This window comes from Salvelinus namaycush, unplaced genomic scaffold, assembly GCF_016432855.1.
Source record: "Salvelinus namaycush isolate Seneca unplaced genomic scaffold, SaNama_1.0 Scaffold319, whole genome shotgun sequence".
In the NCBI taxonomy this organism is placed as follows: Eukaryota; Metazoa; Chordata; class Actinopteri; order Salmoniformes; family Salmonidae; genus Salvelinus; species Salvelinus namaycush.
In genome coordinates this window covers 103237-111839 of record NW_024060108.1, presented here as the reverse complement: position 1 = coordinate 111839, position 8603 = coordinate 103237, and positions in this window count along the sequence as shown.

Sequence of the window (8603 nt, the reverse complement as noted above, 5' to 3'; positions counted from 1 at the left end):
CCTCTTTTCAGTTCGCTGCAGCTAGCGACTGGAACGAGCTGCATCAAACACTCAAACTGAACAGTTTTATCTCAATCTCTTAATTCAAAGACTCGATCATGGACACTCTTAGTGACAGTTGTGGCTGCTTCGCGTGATGTATTGTTGTCTCTACCTTCTTGCCCTTTGTACCCTGTTTTGTGCTGCTACCATGTTGTGCTACTGCCATGTTGTGCTGCTACCATGTTGTTGTCATGTTGTGCTGCTACCATGTTGTGCTACTGCCATGTTGTGCTGCTACCATGTTGTTGTCATGTTGTGTTGCTACCATGTTGTGCTACTGCCATGTTGTTGTCATGTTGTGTTGCTACCATGTTGTTGTCATGTTGTGTTGCTACCATATTGTGCTACTGCCATGTTGTGTTGCTACCATGTTGTTGTCATGTTGTGCTGCTACCATGTTGTTGTCATGTTGTGCTGCTACCATGTTGTTGTCATGTTGTGTTTCTACCATGTTGTTGTCATGTTGTGCTGCTACCATATTGTGCTACTGCCATGTTGTGCTGCTACCATGTTGTTGTCATGTTGTGCTGCTACCATGTTGTTGTCATGTGGTGTTGCTACCATATTGTGCTACTGCCATGTTCTGTTTCTACCATGTTGTTGTCATGTTGTGTTGCTACCATATTGTGCTACTGCCATGTTGTGCTGCTACCATGTTGTTGTCATGTGGTGTTGCTACCATATTGTGCTACTGCCATGTTGTGTTCTTACCATGTTGTTGTCATGTTGTGTTGTGTTGCTACCAAGCAGTGTGGTAACAGGCAGCGGCAGCAGGAGCAGCGCAAGGAGGAATGGACATGGGAGCAGAGTCTGGACTACACTACGTGGGAGGAGATCGACAGGTGGGCGATCGACCCAGGGGGAATGCCGGAGCCCGCCTGGGATTCTCTGGAACAGTGTGAGGAGGGATACCGGCGAATGGAGGCAGCACGACGACGCGGTAGGAAGCCCGTGAGTCAAGCCAAAAAATGTCTTGGGGGGGGGGGGGGGGGGGGGCTACAAGTGAGTGTGGCGAAGTCAGGTAGGAGACCTGCGCCAACTCCCCGAGCTTACCGTGGAGAGCGAAAGTACAGGCAGACACCGTGTTATGCGGTAGAGCGCACGGTGTCTCCTGTACGTGTACATAGCCCGGTGCGGGTTATTCCACCTCCCCGCACTGGCAGGGCTAGATTGGGCATTGAGCCAGGTGCCATGAAGCCGGCTCAACGCGTCTGGTCTCCAGTGCGTCTCCTCGGGCCGGCATACATGGCACCAGCCTTACGCATGGTGTCCCCGGTTCGCCAACACAGCCCAGTGCGGGTTATTCCACCTCCCCGCACTGGTCGGGCTACGGGGAGCATTCAACCAGGTAAGGTTGGGCAGGCTCGGTGCTCAAGGGAGCCAGTACGCCTGCACGGTCCGGTATATCCGGCGCCACCTCCCCGCCCCAGCCCAGTACCACCAGTGCCAACACCATGCACCAGGCTTCCAGTGTGTCTCCAGAGCCCTGTTCCTCCTCCATGCACTCGCCCTGTGGTGCGTGTCTCCAACCCGGTACCACCAGTTCCGGCACCACGCACCAAGCCTCCAGTGCGTCTCCAGAGCCCTGTACGTCCTGTTGCTGCTCCCCGCACTAGCCTTAAGGTGCGTGTCCTTAGCCCGGTACCACCAGTTCCGGCACCACGCACCAGGCCTACTGTGCGCCTCAGCCGGCCAGAGTCTGCCGTCTGCCCAGCGCCGTCTGCACTGCCCGTCTGCCCAGCGCCGCCTGCACTGCCCGTTTGCCCAGCGCCGTCTGAGCCGCCCGTCTGTCCTGAGCCTTCAAAGCCGCCCGTCTGTCCTGAGCCTTCAGAGCCGTCCGTCAGTCAGGAGCCGCCAGAGCCGTCCGTCAGCCAGGAGCCGCCAGAGCCGTCCGTCAGCCAGGAGCCGCCAGAGCTGCCCGCCAGCCAGGAGCCGCCAGAGCCGCCCGCCAGCCAGGAGCCGCCAGAGCCGCCAGCCAGCCAGGAGCCGCCAGAGCCGCCCGCCAGCCAGGAGCCGCCAGAGCTGCCCGCCAGCCAGGAGCCGCCAGCCAGCCAGGAGCCGCCAGAGCCGCCAGCCAGCCAGGAGCCGCCAGAGCCGCCAGCCAGGAGCCGCCAGAGCCGTCAGCCAGCCATGACCTGCCAGAGCCGTCAGCCAGCCATGACCTGCCAGAGCCGTCAGCCAGCCATGACCTGCCAGAGCCGTCAGCCAGCCATGACCTGCCAGAGCCGTCAGCCAGCCATGACCTGCCAGAGCCGTCACTCAGTCCGGAGCTGCCCCTCAGTCCGGAGCTGCCCCTCAGTCCGGTGCTGCCCCTCAGTCCGGTGCTGCCCCTCAGTCCGGTGCTGCCCCTCAGTCCGGTGCTGCCCCTCAGTCCAGTGGGGTTAATTTGGAGGGTCACCATTATGAGGAGGCCATGGAAGCGGGGATTAACTATGGTGGGGTGGGGACCACGTCCAGAGCCAGAGCTGCCACCGTGGACAGATGCCCACCCAGACCCTCCCCTATAGGTTCAGGTTTTGCGGCCGGAGTCCGCACCTTGGGGGGGGGGGGGGGGGGGGGGGATGGGTACTGTCACGTTCCTGACCTTATTTCCTTTGTTCTGTATTGTTTAGGTGGTCAGGACGTGAGCTGGGTGGGCATTCTATGTTATGTGTTTCTATGTTGGGTTCATTGTATTAGCCTGATATGGTTCTCAATCAGGGGCAGGTGTTTTACGTTTCCTCTGATTGAGAACCATATTAAGGTAGGCTGTTCTCACTGTTTGTTTGTGGGTGATTGTTGCTGTGTCTGTGTTTGTTCGCCACACGGTACTGTTTCGTTTCGTTTCGTTCGTTTCCTTCCTTCCTGTTCGTGCGTTCATTTTTATATGTTCTCAAGTTCAGGTCTGTTCACGTCGTTTATTGTTTAAGTGTTTTTCCGTCTTCGTTTACATAATAAATAAGTATGTATTCAAACCACGCTGCATATTGGTCCGATCCTTGCTCCTCCTCAGACGAGGAGGAAGACGAGCGATACAGGTTTAACCTCGCTCTTTTGTTTGGATTACATCCCTGTGTTTTTGTAAATGCGTTTGTTTTGGGCTTCTTCCCTGTGTCTTTCATGGCATGTTGTATTTTTGGGTGGAGTATTACCCCCTATTCCGTGTTCCTGCTCTTGTCTCCAGTCATTATACAACATGATATTTGTCCTATATATTTTTTTATCCCAGCCCGCGTCCCTGCAGGAGGCCTTTTTGCCTTTTGATAGGCCATCATTGTAAATAACAATTTGTCCTTATCCGACTTGCCTAGTTAAATGAAGGTTAAATAAAATAACAAATAAAAAATAAAAAACACGTACACACAGAAACTAAACACACACACACAGAAACTAAACACACACACAGAAACTAAACACACACACAGAAACTAAACACACACACAGAAACTAAACACACACACAGAAACTAAACACACACACAGAAACTAAACACACACACAGAAACTAAACACACACACACAGAAACTAAACACACACACACAGAAACTAAACACACAAACCGAAACTAACAACCGGCCTCACAACTGCAGACCACGTGTAACCATGTAACCATGTAACCATGTAACCATGTAACCATGTAACCATGTAACCATGTAACCATGTAACCATGTAACCATGTAACCATGTAACCATGCCAGCCCAGGACCTCCACATCCGGCTTCTTCCTCTCTGGGATCGTTTGAGACCAGCCACCAGGACAAAGAATAAAACTATGGGTTGGCACAAACAAAGAACCGACTTCAGTGTGCAAATGATCACCTTCGATGGCCACTGGCACTCTGGAGAAGTGTGAATCCCGGTTTTAACTGTTCCGGGCAGACGGCAGACGCATGTACGGTGTTGTGTAGGTGAGCGGTTGGCACTAATATATAGAGTGTCCCGTTGTGGCAGTGGGGTTATGGTATGGGCAGGCATAAACTACAGACAATGAACACAACTGCATTTTATCGATGGCAATTTGAATGCACAGAGACTCCATGACAACATCCTGAGGCCCGTTGTCGTGGCGTTCATCCGCCGCCATCATCTCATGTTTCTGCGTGATAACGCACGGCCCCATGTAGCAAGGATCTGTACACAATTCCTGAAAGCTGAAAACGTCCCAGTTCTTCCTTGGGTTGCATACTCACCAGACATGTCATCCATTGAGCATGTTTGGGATGCTCTGGACCGATGTGTACGACAGAGTGTTTAAATTCCAGCCAATATCTATCAACTTTGCACGGCCATTGAAGAGGAGTGGGACAGCATTCCACAGGCCACAATCAACAGCCTGATCAACTCTATGTGAAGGAGATGTGTTGCGCTGCATGAGGCAAATGGTCACACCTGGTACTGACTGGTTTTCTGATCCACGCCCCTACTTGGTGCTCCGGTACCACTTGCCGTGCGGTAGCAGAGACAACAGTCTATAACTTGGGTGGCTGGAGTCTTTGACCATTTTTAGGGCCTTCCACTGACACCGCCTGGTACAGAGGTCCTGGATGGCAGGAAGCTTGGCCCCAGTGATGTACTGGGCCGTACGCACTACCCTCTGTAGCGCCTTGCGCACGGATGATAAGCAGTTGCCATAACAGGCGGTGACGCAACCAGTCAAAATGCTCTCAATGGTGCAGCTGTAGAACTTTGAGGACCTGAGGGCCCATGTCAAATCTTTTCAGCCTCCTGAGGGGGGAGAGGTGGTGTCGTGCCCTCTTCATGACTGTGTTGGTGTGTGTGGACCATGACAAATCTTTAGTGATGTGTAGGTCAGGAACTTGAAGGTCTCCAGTAAAGCACTGTTATATGTATGTATGTATGTATGTATGTATGTATGTATGTATGTATGTATGTATGTATGTATGTATGTATGTATGTATGTATGTGTGTGTGTGTGTGTGTGTGTGTGTGTGTGTGTTACAGCCCTGGCTCCTCAGTAGAGGAAATGTGATTCCCACTAAAAGCTACAATAAACGATCAGTCATGAATTGTTAAAACATTTTTTTTATAGAAACATACTGAGTCACTGGTTACCTCCCAAATGGCACCCTATATAGGGCACTACTTCTAACCAGGATTCATAGGGCTGTGGTCAGATATAGGGCACTACTTCTAACCAGGATTCATAGGGCTGTGGTCAGATATAGGGCACTACTTCTGACCAGGATTCATAGGGCTGTGGTCAGATATAGGGCACTACTTCTGACCAGGATTCATAGGGCTGTGGTCAGATATAGGGCACTACTTCTAACCAGGATTCATAGGGCTGTGGTCAGATATAGGGCACTACATCTAACCAGGATTCATAGGGCTGTGGTCAGATATAGGGCACTACTTCTAACCAGGATTCATAGGGCTGTGGTCAGATATAGGGCACTAAGTAGTGAATAGTGTGCAATGTTTTTTTTTACTACACCTCTGGTCTGTTCTGTCGCTAACCAAAAGACTACACCGAGAGAGAGAGAGAGAGAGAGAGAGAGAGAGAGAGAGAGAGAGAGACAGACAGACAGACAGACAGACAGACAGACAGACAGACAAGACAGACAAGACAGACAGACAGACAGACAGACAGGCTTCACATAGACAAAGATGTGTAGCCACGTGATTTTCGGGAGTGACAACTTCTAAAGATTGGATGCCGGCGACGCCTTACTGGATTCTTGCAGCGGGGCAGGAGTCGTCTGTTGACGAGGGAGGCACGACGGGAAACACATTGTAGCTTAGTTTGTTTCATGTATCCTGTAGTTAGGCTATACACTGAGTGGACAAAACATTAAGAACACCTGCTCTTTCCATGACTTAGACTGACCAGGTGAATCCAGGTGAAAGCTATGATCCCTTATTTATGTCACTTCCACTTCAATCAGTGTAGATGAAGGGGAGGAGACATGTTAAAGAAGGATTTTTAAGCCTTGAGACAATAGAAACATGGATTGTGTATGTGTGTCATTCAGAGGGTGAACGGGCAAGACATAAAATGTAAGTGACATTGAAAGGGGTATGGTTGTAGGTGCCAGGCACACCGGTTTGTGTCAAGACCTGCAACACTGCTGGGTTTTTCACGCTCAACTGTTTCCCGTGTGTATCAGAATGGACCACGCAAAGGACATCCAGCCAACTTGACACAACTGTGGGAAGCATCGTAGTCAACATGGGCCGGCATCCCTGTGGAACGCTTTCGAGTCCATGCCCGGACGAATTTAGGCTGTTCTGAAGCTAGCCTGGCCTACTGGTGTGACAACTGGATAATGTCTTTGTTTATTCGTTTGCAAAGTTAAGAGAAACGCGTTTAGGACATGGAAATAGGCTAGCAGACCAGTCATTTCGTGTTTATTATATGACCCAGCCCTGAATGACTATTTTGTCGTCACACTGAATGAATACGTTTCACGGTATGTTAGGCTGTAAAATAATATGCACACTAGGCTACTTTTAGAACCTAATATTCTAAACTATTGTCTGTCTCTCGATTGATCAGTCCGTGGATCCTTCCCGACCTCTCTTACCGATTACCGTTAACCCCTGTCTAATCCGGTATCTTGCGCTCAGGGCGGGCCGTCCCGACTCCCAACCGTTTTTGACAACACGGAATTTCCATTTCCACCACAAACCGAAACAGGGTAGAGAAAAATAAACACTCACCTCCGACATGGAAAGGGGCGTTCTTAGATCTCTAATCCATTCCGTTAATCCAGATACACCGAGACGGCAAGGTTTTCCAGTTCAAACGCGAGACGCTCCGGTGGAGTCTAGTCCCAAGGCAGGTGCGTGCACGGGATGCTGACGGTAAAAGCGCACGACATTAATCTTCACTCACTCAACAAGGCTACCTCCCTCCCTCTTTCTCTCTCTCTCTTTCTCTCTCTCTGTCTTTCTTTCACAAGCACAATAACAAACAAACAGAAAGAGAAAAGATAAGACATCAATTTAGTTGCTCTAGTGTTGTCCTGGTGTGTGGTGATTGATGGTGATAGGTGGGTGTGCTGTGAGTGTAAATGCAGAGCCAACTACTCCATGTCTGATCAGGGTCCAGCAGTCACCCACCAACCCTGGAGAGATACAGTCACCCACCAACCCTGGAGAGATACAGTCACCCACCAACCCTGGAGAGATACAGTCACCCACCAACCCTGGAGAGATACAGTCACCCACCAACCCTGGAGAGATACAGTCACCCACCAACCCTGGAGAGATACAGTCACCCACCAACCCTGGAGAGATACAGGCTTTGCAGGATTTGTTCCAGACCACCACTGAAACGCCTGAAGTCAAATTGTCTAATCATAAAGGATTTGATGATATATTGATTGATAGGTATTTGTTGAAGTGGTGCTGGGCTGGGGAAACGTCTGCATACTGGGCTGGGGAAACGTCTGCATACCTGGTCTGTACCCCAATAATCTCTCTTTCCTCCCAAAGTGTGCACTTGTTCAATTCCCTTCATGGACAGGATTTGACATGGAATTAATAAGTATGGAAACTAATTTTATAACCTATGCCTACTACAACAATCCCATGCTTTTACACTTTATGGGGTGTGGTGAACGAGTGCACACTTCGGGAAGCAGGAAAGACTTTTGGGACGCAATCCCCTGACCCAGGTCTGAGGATCTCCAAATTGACCCTTGTCAAAGGGAGCCTATACATTCTATGGTGCTCTATTCTGGAATATTAACTGGCGTTTGTCGCCCCCATGTGGAAAGAACCTCATATATTCCTTCTCTCTATATTTCTGTGCAGTTTGTAACTCACAGCACACCGTACAAATATTCAAAGTTAAACGCCTATATTACCGTTCTGCTAGCAACAGGATAATATGTTGGCAGCATAACAGCAGATTATTTTTATCTAAATAAAAATAATAATATTTAAAAATAATAATAATAAACAAATAAAAAAATATATATATATATTTATTTTCTTCTAAATAAGAGTCCCCCTGCAAAGACAAGCTCAATTTTAAGAATATCTATTATTTTAGCATTGTAGTTCAGTACAACTGTTTTTCACAGCATTGCAACCACTTCAGAAACAAATAAATTTATAATTTGATATATTTTAATATTGTATTATTTATACCAGCATTTCTTTTGAAAGTTTCCAAACTAAATACTGGTATGTTGAAAGCTGTTGTGTAGGTCAGTGGTGTAGTGGTGCCTGGAGAAGTGGGTACACAGTACTCTAATTTAGTAAAACATTTTCCAAACAGCCCAGAGAAGGAAAGGCACCCTGTGTGAAAAGCATGAGAAACAGTGATATACACTCTGAATGACCTAAAATGATGAATCCCATATTGGTCTTTCACAGTCAGGCCAACCCAAGCTGTACTGTTCAGTAGGATAATAGTAAACCGACCCAAGCTGTACTGTTCAGTAGGATAATAGTAGACCAACCCAAGCTGTACTGTTCAGTAGGATAATAGTAGACCAACCCAAGCTGTACTGGTCAGTAGGATAATAGTAGACCATCCCAAGCTGTACTGTTCAGTAGGATAATAGTAGACCAACCCAAGCTGTACTGTTCAGTAGGATAATAGTAGACCA